Below are 15,392 nucleotides of genomic sequence, written 5' to 3' on the forward strand. Positions count from 1 at the left end.
AGTCAGTTAGCAAAAAAACAAAGGCAATTGAAAGAATCTGGAGACAGCGGTAAGGTTTTCACACATTTTGCCACTTAGTGTTCCCAACAATTGATTAATTTCCTTCCTTATTCATGTCTCTGGAAACTCTTCATACATTGTTTTTATCACCAACGTGAGAATGGAACAGAGTTGAAAAATAGACATGTTGACATAGAAATCTTTGTCATAATTGTGGAGAGGGTTGACTCTGGTCTAACCAGTTACATTTACTAAGCGCTTGACCCATTGTTAAAATTCTCCTTTAGGCACCCCAAAAATCCTAGTAGAACTAGAGTTCCCTTGGTGGAACGTTAAATTTAAGAACAAAATTATTATATTCCAAACACAAACTAATGCCCATGTGTTAGAACATGTACAATATTTTAGTTAAACCATACCAGTTGTAAAATTAATAGAAAAATTATATTTTATTAAAAAAGCAATTAAAAATAGACATAGACCATCTATAATCATACCACAAATACATATACCAAATACATAAATAAGTCACATATACTTAATGGAGACCTGTTTCATTCAAGGACAGAGTTTGTGCAGAATAGTAATGCAGGGTTATATTTTATGAAAAAGACAACAACAATAACACCTATGCTAAACTTCTATACTTCAACACACAATTAACAGAGAGACAAAAACAGACAGTACATTTTGTCATCGGGTAACACATCCGTTTTTCAAAATTCCAAAAGGTTTTCCTAGGTACAATCTATTCGTTCTAAATCTATAGGAAAAGCTGTTCCCACGGATTTTGTTAGGTGCAGTGTCGACAGTACATTTTGTCATTGGGGGGTAACACATCAGTTTTTCAAAATTCCAAAAGGTTTTCCTAGGTACAATCTATTCGTTCTAAATCTATAGGAAAAGCTGTTCCCACGGATTGTGTTAGGTGCAGTGTCGACGCGTTTCGATGGTTTTATCTAATAATCCATCTGAATCTATTCAGGTGCAAAGCTTATAGACAAGTGGAGGACGATATCGGAACAAAGAAAAATCCCCCCTGCTTTTACAACTTAATGAGAGCTGGTGTAACAATTTAATATTCTGACCAGGTAATATTTCAAGACAAATTAGGTTTAGTTATGATTTTATGATTTTTTTAATCTCTTTTATGTCAATTTGGTAAATTAAATAGGATTAATACCTGTCCTTTACCGCCAGATTGGAGTCGCATGATCAAGTTATGCGGGAGTTTGAAGACGAGACTAGGGTCTTTTAATATATGTCAACTATTAATGTTCTTATTGAGGTAAGGACTAGGCTATTCTAGTACAATTTATCGCATGCCAGAAATATAAATATGCAGCCAGGTAACGCTGATATATCTACAATTATTTTTTCAGATTTAATTGACTAAGAGATAAGGATAAGCCTATAAAACCAACAAAATTGTGGACCCAATGATATGAAATAAGGTAATCCTTACTTCTAATGTTTTACAGGGTAAGGAGGTCTGTAAAAAACAAGAGATATTTATTTCGATTAGCCCATTTGATAGAACATAATAGGACAATAGTGCAAGATGGACGGATATATAATTGCATTGTGAAAGAATAAAATCAAAACATATGTTGTCTTTAGACATGATGAAAAAATAAAATAAAATCTATCTCTACCTCTATGGGGGAATGTATTATATAAAAAATTGCAATTCGTGTACAACAGAGATTGGCTAATCTGATAGCTGCTGTTCGTCCTTATAAATGTAAACTGATATATTGTATTTGCCAACAGGAGTGAATCATAACGGCAACCCACCAGTGCCAACAATAAGAGAGACGTATTCTGGGTCTTGATAAAGATGGATTGTTAGATAAAACCATCAACCACCAAGGGAACTCTATTTCTACCTGTTAGTAGTACCCTATTCCCCTGATTGGTAAAAGGGGTCCCTCTCATTTCTATTTTGATACCCCAAAAATCCTAACAAACCCTGGGAGATTTACATATATTACCTTGGAGGACCCAACCTCCTGAGTTGAGCCAGAAACAGCAACCCGGGGCAATTTTTCCCTTTGATCCCTCTAACAGTGTCTCTTATTCTCCTTTTCCTGCCTGCCACTCTTACCCAATGGCTGACTTCTCAGTAGTTTTTTAGGATGAAGCATTGATCACTCACCATTGTGTTGCAGTCACAGCAGGTCCCCCACAGATGCTGACTCAGGAAACCAGTCCCGTCATTGAGATGCGCACTTCGGGATATGTAGGGGTCCACACTGGCACCTTCACCGCGGTGATGAGAACCAACTGAAGTGGTGCATGTCCATCCTGGGTTTCAGCACCAGTTTATAAAGCAGAATATCGTTCTTTAAATAAAGGAGGAGTCAGTCATGGGAGGACTTCAGTTCTATTGATCTTACGTAGTAAAGCTCCCCGAATTGTACGAACAGAGGGGCATATTTACAAGCCCCTATCGCCACAGGAACGTCACTTTTTATGATGTAACTGTTGCGATAAACCCTTCGCCTTATTTACAAGGTGGTGCTAAGCCTTAACATGGTGAAACAAGAAGAAATGCATAATTCCATCTCGTTTTTGCTGTTTCTATGTGTGCTGAATTGTGACACAGTGCTCAGCTAGGGGCTGGAGGGATGAGTATGTTCTCCATGCAGGCTGTAATGCAGCCTGAATGGAGAACGCTGAAAGTACTGCAGTAGTTTGCTAAAGGGACTGGCCTCTGGCCATGCACAGCAAGGCCTTGAGTCAGCCAAGCCCTGCACTCATCCCCCATGGACACCCATACCCCTGTAGAACATCCAACACACATTCCATTTTATTTTTAGGTGTTCTTTGAGTACTTTGGTACTCAGTGGGAGCTGCTGCTCAAGCTTCATCCCCCCCATGGTACCACAGAGCTTCAACAGCAGCTTCTGCAAGAGTACCATATTACCACATGGGAGCGCTGCGCTGGGCCTTGCAGGAATACCGCAGTACCAGTGACTCAACAATTGGTTTTTTTTTTAAATAAAAGTTTTGGCCAATGAAGTAGTACCTCTGTGTCCTTTCCTACAGGTACTTGAGCTTAGGTTGTCCCTACCCTGCCCCCTCATATTTAAACAAAAAACATTTTCAGGACACAGGGATTGAGTTCCCGAGTTCTGTAGTGGCAGCCAGCTGATCAGAGCACTTGGTACAGCTGTATTGGTGCCATGTCTGTAGTACCAAAACTGTCAACAAAACAAACAAAAAATCGGCCAATCAGATAGCTCTATTTTTTTAGCAGGCTCCACCATTCAGTGTTTAACCTAGGTTATCTTATGTGACCAGGCCTGCTTAGACAGCCAATCCAATTATCTGCAAAAGAATTTAGTAGCTTTGCTAATTTTTGTTCATTGCTATTAAACCTGTCACTCCAAATTATTGCCGTGAAATGTTTGTCAACTTGTCCAAGAGTTTAAAAAAAGGCTAATGTTCACAGTTTTTTATTATTTTAATTGCACTTTGCTGTCAGTTCTTCTACTTTAGAGCTTTTCTGAGAATCTGTGCCAAATAGTATGTGCAAAATGGAACCTCACCATTGAATGTGTAAATGGGTATACAATTCGTTTTACAATTATCATTGGTAGTTCAAAGTCAATTATAACTTTTGCTGGATTTACCTTGTATTTTAGGCTACCAATGTTAAAAATTGTAAACGTGCCAAAATAGGCCTCTTCCAGAATGATACCTGGAGGCTCAGTGGGACGCCTGCAGTAGCTTTCATTTAGTAGACTATTCCTCTTGTGTGACTGTTTGACAGGTTCTTTCTACAAAGACATCAAAGTCATTGGCCAGAGAAATACTTCACGCAGCTCCAGTGAGCCCAGTGTCTGGTGTTCCATTCTCGACAACACACATTCCACTTGTGGCTAAAAACCTAATACTTCTAAATATCACATACTTAGCAAATGGGAGGTTTTATTTCTGGGATATACCATGAACAGGTTAAGAGAAAAGAAAAAGATAGTTGGTTTGAGATGATTGATAATTTTGAGCCTAGTGTTTGTGTGCTGAAAGAGGAAATGTATTTAGTCTTTTTAACTAATGTCCGTAAAGTTTCTCCTTGAAAAAATGCATTAAAAAATCACTTTACATTTACATTGACACTAGCCATGTGTTTTGTTCTTTTTTCTGTTGTTTGTAACCTTTATGTAGCCGACTTTTTAGTTTCTTTAGTTTTATACTTTGCTTCTTGACCGTTTATTCTTGGGTTTACACTTTGTTTTTAGAACGTTTTAAAAATGAGTGGGATCTTTTTAAAGTTATTCTTTTATTCTCATTTTTTAAGTATTTGTTTGCCTGCCATCCTGGAGTGATAATGATCGGAGTCATTTTTGGGTGTCCCCTGCGACAGCACATGCGCTGCATGTGTATGCGCTCTCGCTTGCGAGGCGTATCTGATAGAGACTTCAAGCTGCAGATTCCTTACCTTTGCATTGCCCAGGCGTCAGGCTGGATCCAGAAACTTACAGCCCACCCACTGCTTACCATCCTTCCTTTAACTGTCACTCCACTTTACTGCCTCTTAAGTGGCCAGCCTGACCGTCAACGTCACTTCCTGCGTTTTCTGTGGTACATGGACCAAACACAGATTGATTCATCCTAATTCGTGTCTCTCCGCTGACTGTGCTGTGAGTCAGGTACTGTTTCCATTGTTGGTGTTTCTTTATCTCCCTCTCCACATGCTGTTTATGCTCCTTTATTGTTGTTCGTGTTTATCTGCCCATTCCGCCCGATGTTCAAGTGTCTTTATCCTCAAACTGTTCATGTTGCATTATCGCTCCCGTCCCACCCGTTGCTTGGGTTGCTTTATACTCTCCTACCTCCCCCTTTTCATGCTGCTTTTTTCCCCTCCAACCTCACCATTATTTGTTTTGATTAATACAATTGCATCCCTATTGTTTGTGTTGGTTTATCCTCACCACACCCTCCTTGTTTCGTTGTGCTTTTTACTTTGGGCATTTCTCATGCACCTTGATGTATATTTCCTTTTTTATTGGTGTTTGCAGTCTTGACTGTCTGCTATGAAAGCAACCCTGCTAAGATTAATGGTCTTTCCTTTTTCCATTGTATAGAGGCTTTGTTGCCTGAGCAATAAGGTTCTTGCTGATACTATCTCCAATCACCATGTAATGTTTTCATTACACGGAAGTGAATGTGGCGATAGCAGACTGGGACAGCGAGCAGTATTACGCAGAGTACCCCAGGGCACAATGGGCGTTTGCACCCGCTTTGTGCGCCCCCGGGGCACTTTGGAATTACACAAGGGGCCGCAGATGCTTTTGCAGCCCCTTGTGTAATACTGAAAGCGCTAGTACACAAATAGCAGCAGCGCTTTCACAAGAGGGTGTTCCCTCATTTGCATGGGGGCGTGCCCCATGAAAATTAGGGAATCCCTTTGTCTTTGCGCTTACACCGTATTACAGACGCGGGCGAAAAGGCAAAGAAGCTCTCAGGAGGCGCACTGTAAATGGTGGTGCACTGTAAGTGTGCCCCCTGATAGCAGCCATCTGGAGGGGGAAAGAGGGTCCCATGGACCCCTCAGACATCCCCGTGTAGGCGGGTGCAGTCACTTATTGCACCCGTCTGCAAGGGGATCTCTAATCCCCATTAAAAGAGCAGGCGGGTTGCCGCCTGCACAGTGAAATACGGAGCAGCTGCTTCAAAGCCGCTCCTTATTTCACTTGCATGCTCTGCCCCAGGGCAGCACTAGTTTGAGACTACCCTGGGGGCAGCGCATTCTAGGTAATAGGGCGCACTTTCTCTGTTGCCGCCCTGCGCACCTGTTTTAAGGTGCGCCAGGGCGCAAACAGGAAAAGTGCGCCCTATACATAATTGGGCCTCTGGTCTTGCTAAGGCTCTGAAAGTATGAGTCCATCATTCCTTCTCCTGTTCACAGTGCTTAGCCTCTCTGGGACACAGGGTTGTTTCTCTGACATGTTGTTGTGGCATCTTTAAGGATTGGTTACAAGAAGTTATTGAATCGTAAACTTACATGCAATGGTAGCTTGGTATTAAAGAGAGCCATTGATTTAATATTTCTGTGTCTCCATTTAAGTTATTATGACGGTGGCATGCAGGTGAATTCATTTGTTTATAAGACATTACTTTTAAAGCTATTACTATATCACAGTGTGCAATGAAACAGGATCTGCTGGGACACATCAGAAGGTGAGAGTTAGAGCTATTGATGTAATGGACAATGTATTTTACCTATGCGTTTTCTGTTTGGAGTGGAGGGAATGTGTGTGGTGTCAATTGGACATATATGGTTTGGATTGGAATTGTTGGTTGTGGAATTGTGTTGCGTGGTTTGGATCTGTGTAGTGAAATAATGTGGCATGGTGTGCAGTGCAATTATGTGGTATTGAGTGGAGTGGGGTTGTGTGTCTTGGAGTGGGATTATCTGGAATGGTATTTTGTGTTGTGGAGTGGTATGTAGTGGAGTTTCCTTATGTGGTGTGCTGTTAAATATTATAGCATGATGTGGAATTTGTGGTGTGGATTGGATGTATGTGGTGTGTTGTGCATTTGTGGTGTTAGTCTGAATTATGTAGTTTGTTGTGAATTATGTGGTGTTGAATGGAAATGTGTAGAGTTGAATTGTGTGACGTGGAAGTTGCGGTGTTGAGTGAAATTATGTTGAGTGGTATTATGAGGCATGGTGTGAAGTGTAGCTATGTGGAGTGTTGCTACGTGGCATAGACTGGATTTATGTGGAGTGTATGTATGCAGTATGGAGTAGAGCATAATTATGTGGAGGTTAATTATGTGGAGCTGAGTGGTATTATGTGGAGTGTTATTATGCTGTGTGATAAATTGTGTGGGGATGAATTTTTAAATTTATGACGTGTGGAATTATGTGGCATGGTGTGGTGTATAATTATGCGCAGTGGAATTATGCAACATGTTGCAGAGTTGTATTTTGTGGAGGGTAATTATGTGTTTTAGAGTTGAGTGTAAATATGTTGTGTGGAGTGTAATTATGTGGTTGGGAGTGGTATTAAGTTGTGTGGAATGTGATTCTGTGATGTGGAATTATGTGGTATGGAGTGAAGTGGAAATAAGTGTATTTTTTGGATTATAATTATGTGGTATGGAATGTTGTAGGGTTAAATTATTTATAGTTGAATTGTGCAGTGTGCATTTATAAGCAGGGGCGTAACACAGGCCCCCACATCTCCCGTGTTGCGGGGGGGCCCCAGCGCTCCAGAGGCCCCCTCAGCGGTGCCAGCAAGCACCACAAATCCGTGACTGTCTGGGATAGGTAATTAATTAATATAGGTAGGTTATGTAACTTACGCTTGCTCTAGACTTTTCCTTATAAATTAAATGGTAACCTTTAAAAAATGGTAATAGTGCACACTGCGCAGCATGCAGATGTCTCCGTCGCCGCATCTGCGCGGTCTTACTCTTCACCCTTAGGGTAGAGCTGGTGACCAATTGTCATGCGCATTGCTGACTGGTGAAGCGAGGAGGCATCCCAGAGGCCAGAGTGGAGACAATTGAGAGGTAACATGCGGTGGCGACTACCTGCAATAATTTAATTATTTCTCTGGCTAGCCTTGTTTCCCCTGTCTTCTGCGGCTCGCGCAGGTGAGTCTGTCTGTTCGCCCAGTCTATGCCACCCCCCCGCAGACAAGTGCACCCCACCCAAAATTAATTGCGACGACCACTTGTGTGCGTAAGGTCTCCAGTTTAGTGTGAAGGCATTTAGTAAAAGAAAGGCGCCTTTGGTACATGAAGGTTGTTTGGAAAATATGGGGGGGGGTTATGTTACACATTAAAGATTAAAAGTGCGTGTCATCAGTTTCACCTGCGATTTATATTGATTTGCGGATTTTACAGAAAACACAAAAATCGTCATTGAAGTTTGTGGGCGCAAGAAAATATACCCTTCACCTATGAATTTACACCTTAGTCTGTGACTTTGGGAGAAGTTTCCCGGTTTCGTCTGACTTTGTCAAGGCAAAGTGATACCCACTTCCCCCCAAAACTGACCCGATTTCTTGTCGCTGATTTCTAGTTGTCAAGTGATGTCGGTTCTGAAGGGGCAGATCCAGCTGAACTGGACATCAGGGTGTGAGTGGGGCAGAGAGGGGGAGGATTGGGGCTGTGGTGGCAGTGGTGCTACATAAATTGTAGCTTGCAGATAAAATGGTTTCTAGCTGAAACAGTTAAAAGTTACTAAAATACAGCCACATGCATTGCTGCACAGTCGAATGCCCTTCGCTAAAATTGACAGGCCATCTTTCAGTTACTCTTTGTTGTTTGGTTGTTAAACTGAGACTGAGGTGAAACATTTGCCAGAACACTCTTAAAAGGTGCAAAAATTACAAAAAATTAAGTATAAGTATCACAAAATGTGCGGCATTAGACCGCATAATTTGCCTTTTCCTGCTGCATAATTGAGTACCTGCAGCATAATTCCCATGTACTTCCCCTCTGTTTACTGCTGTCGCAAACAGCCACCAATCCTACCCCATTGATATGAAAGGAAAAAAATAACATTTACAGCCTTTCTATGTTACGAAGCATGTTCTACCAGAGGTTGCACTTGACTTTCGTGGAAACAGGCACCAGCGTGTGTAACTCTCTTCTCTTTCTGGACTTTTTTTTTTTAACACCAGCAAAACCTACCTCACTTGCAACCTTTGTAATGTAAATGTAATGTAATGTAATGTCAAGGTACTTATAGAGCGCACTGTCACCAGACGGCCACCTTGCGGTGTCGCCTTTGCGGTTTCCTGGCGCTGATACTCATACCGCTGTGGAACCCCTCCTTGCTTTCCCTGTGAAGTGTCCACTCCTGGGCACCCCCAGGGTGAAGCCAGGCATCCTTAGCGCTGTTGGGGCCGGTGTAGGGGCTAAGCAAGCTATTGCCCAGAGTTGCAGCGTGAGGCCCGTGATTAGAATAGGCACCGAGGCGAGAATAGACAGGTCCGAGGAAATTGAGCCCGAGCCCCTCCGAGGCGGGAATCGAACCCTGGTCCCTGGTCAGAACTCTGCTTCAGGGTCTGCCGCTCTAACCATTGAGCCACACTCCTCCACCTTTGAACTGTGGGTCGCTCCATGCACTTTCCCGCCCTGAAGCCGTCGTACTCCACTCAGTAGCAGTAAAAGGATCAATGTTTCTGGTCCATAAATGGCTCCAAATCCCTGACTCTGTGGGTGTGACAAGATCACCCAGCATCCTGCCCCAAACACCTGCCAGCCCCACAGACCTCTCCAGGCAGAGAAACCTGCCAGCCCCACAGACATCTCCGGCCACAGAAACCTGCCAGCCCCACACACCTCTCCGGGCACAGAAACCTGCCAGCCCCACAGACCTCTCCGGGCATAGAAACCTGCCAGACTCACAGACCTCCCCAAGCAGAGCAACCAGCCAGCCCCACAGACCTCCCCAGCCACAGAGACCTGCCAGTCCCACAGACCTCTCCGGGCACAGAATCTGTTATCCCCACAGACCACTCCAGGCAGAGAAACCTGCCAGCCCCACAGACCTCCCCAAACACAGAAACCTGCCAGCTTCACAGACGTCCCCAAGCACAGAAACCTGCCAGTCCCACAGAACTCAAGCAGAGAAACATGCCAGTCCCACAGACCTCCCCAGGCAGAGAATCCTGCCAGTCCCACATACCTCTACAGGCATAGAATCCTGCCAGACCCACAAACCTCCCCGGGCAGAGAAACCTGCCAGCCCCACAGACCTCCCCAGGCACAGAAACCTGCAGCCCCACAGACCTCACCTAGCACAGAAACCTGCCAGCCCCACAGACCTCCCCAAGCACAGAATCCTGCCAGCCCCACAGACCTCCCCAGGCAGAGAACCCTGCCAGTCCCACAGACCTCCCCAGGCAGAGAAACCTGCCAGTGCCATAGACCTCCCCATGCACAAAAAACAACCAGTCCCACAGACCTCCCAAGGCACAGAAACCTGTTAGCCCCACAGACCTCCCAGGGTACAGAAACCTGCCAGTCCCACAGACCTCCCCGAGCACAGAAACCTGCCAGCCCCAGAGACCTCCCCGAGCACAGAAACCTGCCAGTCCCACAGACCTCCACAGGCACAGAATCTGCCATCACCACAGACCACTCCAGGCAGAGAAACCTGCCAGCCCCACAGACCTCCCCAAGCACAGAATCTTGCCAGCCCCACAGACCTCCCCAGGCAGAGAAACTTGCCAGTCCCCTAGACCCCCACAGGCAGAGAAACCTGCCAGCCACACAGACCTCCCCAGGCACAGAATCCTGCCAGTCCCACAGACCTCCCCAAGCACAGAAACCTGCCAGTTCCATTGACCTCCCCGGGCACAGAAGCCTGCCAGCCCCACAGACCTCCCCGGGCACAGAAACCTGCCAGCCCCACAGACCTCCCCAAGCACAGAAACCTGCCAGTCCCACAAACCTCCCCAGGCAGAGAAACCTGCCAGCCCCACAGACCTCCCCAGGCAGAGAAACCTGCTAGACCCACAGACCTCCCCAGGCAGAGAAACCTGCCAGTCCCACAGACCTCTCCGGGCACAGAAACATGCCAGTCTCACAGACCTCTCTGGGCACAGAAACCTGCCAGTCCCAAAGACCTCCCCAGGCAGAGAAACCTGCAAGTCCCCACAGACCTCTCCGGGCACAGAAACATGCCAGTCTCACAGACCTCTCTGGGCACAGAAACCTGCAAGTCCCAAAGACCTCCCCAGGCAGAGAAACCTGCCAGTCCCCATAGACCTCCCCGGGCACAGAAACCAGCCAGTCCCACTGCCCTCCCCAAGCACAGAATCCTGCCAGTCCCACTGACCTCTCCAGGCAGAGAAACCTGTTAGCCCCACAGACCTCCCAGGGCACAGAAACCTGCCAGTCCAACTGACCTCCCCAGGCACAGAAACCTGTTAGCCCCACAGACCTCCCAGGGCACAGAAACCTGGCAGCCCCACAGACCTCCCCGGGCACAGAAACCTACCAGCCCCACAGACCACACCAAGCAGAAAAACCTGCCAGCCCCACAGACATCCCCAAGCACAGACACCTGCCAGTCCCACCCACAGACCTCCACAGGCACAGAATCTGCCAGCCCCACAGACCTCCCCCAGCACAGAAACCTGGCAGTCCCACAGACCTCCACAGGCACAGAATCTGCCAGCCCCACAGACCTCACCAAGCATAGAAACCTGCAGCCCCACAGACCTCACCTAGCACAGAAACCTGCCAGCCCCACAGACCTCCCCAAGCACAGAATCCTGCCAGCCCCACAGACCTCCCCAGGCAGAGAACCCTGCCAGTCCCACAGACCTCCCCAGGCAGAGAAACCTGCCAGTGCCATAGACCTCCCCATGCACAAAAAACAGCCAGTCCCACAGACCTCCCCAGGCACAGAAACCTGTTAGCCCCACAGACCTCCCAGGGTACAGAAACCTGCCAGTCCCACAGACCTCCCCGAGCACAGAAACCTGCCAGCCCCAGAGACCTCCCCGAGCACAGAAACCTGCCAGTCCCACAGACCTCCACAGGCACAGAATCTGCCATCACCACAGACCACTCCAGGCAGAGAAACCTGCCAGCCCCACAGACCTCCCCAAGCACAGAATCTTGCCAGCCCCACAGACCTCCCCAGGCAGAGAAACTTGCCAGTCCCCTAGACCCCCACAGGCAGAGAAACCTGCCAGCCACACAGACCTCCCCAGGCACAGAATCCTGCCAGTCCCACAGACCTCCCCAAGCACAGAAACCTGCCAGTTCCATTGACCTCCCCGGGCACAGAAGCCTGCCAGCCCCACAGACCTCCCCGGGCACAGAAACCTGCCAGCCCCACAGACCTCCCCAAGCACAGAAATCTGCCAGTCCCACAAACCTCCCCAGGCAGAGAAACCTGCCAGCCCCACAGACCTCCCCAGGCAGAGAAACCTGCTAGACCCACAGACCTCCCCAGGCAGAGAAACCTGCCAGTCCCACAGACCTCTCCGGGCACAGAAACATGCCAGTCTCACAGACCTCTCTGGGCACAGAAACCTGCCAGTCCCAAAGACCTCCCCAGGCAGAGAAACCTGCAAGTCCCCACAGACCTCTCCGGGCACAGAAACATGCCAGTCTCACAGACCTCTCTGGGCACAGAAACCTGCAAGTCCCAAAGACCTCCCCAGGCAGAGAAACCTGCCAGTCCCCATAGACCTCCCCGGGCACAGAAACCAGCCAGTCCCACTGCCCTCCCCAAGCACAGAATCCTGCCAGTCCCACTGACCTCTCCAGGCAGAGAAACCTGTTAGCCCCACAGACCTCCCAGGGCACAGAAACCTGCCAGTCCAACTGACCTCCCCAGGCACAGAAACCTGTTAGCCCCACAGACCTCCCAGGGCACAGAAACCTGGCAGCCCCACAGACCTCCCCGGGCACAGAAACCTACCAGCCCCACAGACCACACCAAGCAGAAAAACCTGCCAGCCCCACAGACATCCCCAAGCACAGACACCTGCCAGTCCCACCCACAGACCTCCACAGGCACAGAATCTGCCAGCCCCACAGACCTCCCCCAGCACAGAAACCTGGCAGTCCCACAGACCTCCACAGGCACAGAATCTGCCAGCCCCACAGACCTCACCAAGCATAGAAACCTGCCAGCCCCACAGACCTCCCCAGGTACAGAAACCTGCAGCCCCACAGACCTCACCTAGCACAGAAACCTGCCAGCCCCACAGACCTATCCAGGCAGAGAAACCTGCCAGCCCCACAGACCTCCCCAAGCACAGAATCCTGCCAGCCCCACAGACCTCCACAGGCAGAGACACCTGCCAATCCCACAGACCTCCCCAGGCAGAGAAACCTACCAGCGCCACAGACCTCCCCAGGCACAAAAACCAGCCAGTCGCACAGACCTCCCCAGGCACAGAAACCTGTTAGCCCCACAGACCTCCCAGGGTACAGAAACCTGCCAGTCCCACAGACCTCCCCGGGCACAGAAACCTGCCAGCCCCAGAGACCTCCCCGAGCACAGAAACCTGCCAGTCCCACAGACCTCCACAGGCACAGAATCTGCCATCTCCACAGACCACTCCAGGCAGAGAAACCTGCCAGCCCCACAGACCTCCCCAAGCACAGAATCTTGCCAGCCCCACAGACCTCCCCAGGCAGAGAAACCTGCCAGTCCCACAGACCTCTACAGGCAGAGAAACCTGCCAGCCACACAGACCTCCCCAAGCACAGAAACCTGCCAGTTCCATTGACTTCCCCGGGCACAGACATCTGCCAGCCCCACAGACCTCCCCGGGCACAGAAACCTGCCAGCCCCACAGACCTCCCCAAGCACAGAAACCTGCCAGTCCCACAGACCTCCCCAGGCAGAGAAACCTGCCAGCCCCACAGACCTCCCCAGGCAGAGAAACCTGCTAGACCCACAGACCTCCCCAGGCAGGGAAACCTGCCAGTCCCACAGACCTCTCCGGGCACAGAAACCTGCCAGTCCCACAAACCTCCCCGGGCACAGAAACATGCCAGTCTCACAGACCTCTCTGGGCACAGAAACCTGCCAGTCCCAAAGATCTCCCCAGGCAGAGAAACCTGCCAGTCCCCACAGACCTCCCCGGGCACAGAAACCTGCTAGTCCCACAGACCTCAGTGCCGGGGCATATGAGAACGTTTTTCTATTTTTGGGCTGTGGCCAAAATAGAATAATCTTACTATGGGCTAATTATTTTTGCTATGTCAGTGCAAAATGAATTTGTTCTGTTTTTTACCTGGTGTTAAAGTGGATGTTGTAGGTCTGTTGTTTTTCTAATGAGATCGGTCCATAACTGAAATAAGAGGCATGTCTGGCATCTTCACAGTGGAGTAAGATAAGCCCTCTCGGTGCAGGGTGGGCCCTCAAGCTCCAGTGGACCTCCTCTGCAAAAGTGGTAGGTGGTGGCCCGGGGAGGGGGCCCCCTCCGTGTACTTTGCAGGGGGCCCCCTCAACTTTTGTTACGCCACTGGTGTGCATCCAAAATGTACTTACAGCAGCCACGACGATGCAGGGGAGAGAGCTTTGGTCAAGAGCGTAGCTCTTCGCTGGTTCGAATACCAACACTGCCAGTGTCACATTTTTCCTGGTTTATTACTGTTAATGTATGTTTTATTTTGGTCACATTGATCAGCAAACACGTTCTGGCATTTTATCTGATGTCTTTACCATACATTCGTAATGTATTGATTCCATATGGGCATTTCTGCACATTCTCTAGACATAACACAACGTGCACTGCTTTTACATGTATGGCTAGTTTCAGGGTTCTATGAGAAGCTAGTTAGCTTCATGATTTAAAAACTGAATTTTTGATTCTGGGATTTTCACAATTTACATGCTTTAACATTTTATTTCAAACGTGAGTGCTCTGATCGAGGTATTTATTGTATTCTGCTCTCTTGTTTATGCAGAATGTTTAATTATTGTTCCTTTAATGTGCTTTGTTATATAATTTCACATTATTTTTATTCACAATTTCAGTCTGATTTTCTTATTGGAGGTAAATCGTTTTCACTCTATTCCAATTTAATGTTTTTATTTATTGATTCATACTAGATTGGCAAAAAAAAATGTGTCCATGTCATTTCATTCGAGCATGCATACATCTATGCATATATCATCACATAATCATGCCCCTAAGAAAATATGCTTTGGGCATGCCATTATGAGTTTTTTTTGTTTTCTCAATGCCAGAAAATTAATTGTCTGCTCTGATCATAAACCATTGATGAAATTGCTGACCATGAATGGTTTATCCAGAGCTTTAGCACGCATTGCTCGACTTTCCATGAAGTTACAGGACTTCTTGTATGAAGTTTTCAATATGTCCCGGGAAGGAAAAATGCGATGGCAGATTTTTTAAGCAGGTTATCCTTACCCAGTAGGGAAGTAGATAACAGCCCTTGGAATGATGTGTGTGTGTGTGGCAGGGATTTTCGATACTGGAGAGGCCAAAAGTTTGAAAGAATATGAACGGATGGCGGCATTCAAGGAGGATGATTGTGTTGAATTTAGTCAGGAGTAAAGTTGTGAATGGTTGGGGAGATTGTGTGGAAACAGACGTTCTTGGTGAAAATCAAGCATTTTGGTAGGTTAGAGAGGAATTGGGATTGGAAGGCATGTTTGTGGTAAGGGGTGACAAAGTTATACCTACGCGCAATATGATAAACTAGATTATATCATTGTATCATGAAGGAAATGCGGGCATTACACAAACCAAACGTAACATTATAGATTTGTATTGGTGGCCTAGAGTTGATGCTGAAATAGAGAGATTTGTATGGTCATGCATGGATTGTGAAAGAGCTGGCAAGTCACACAAGACATTCAACCCTCCTTTGAGTTTGTTGGGGTGTCCCAATTTACTCTGGGAGGACGTTGCACTGGA

Source organism: Triturus cristatus, chromosome 3_1, assembly GCF_964204655.1.
Source record: "Triturus cristatus chromosome 3_1, aTriCri1.1, whole genome shotgun sequence".
NCBI classification, from domain to species: domain Eukaryota; kingdom Metazoa; phylum Chordata; class Amphibia; order Caudata; family Salamandridae; genus Triturus; species Triturus cristatus.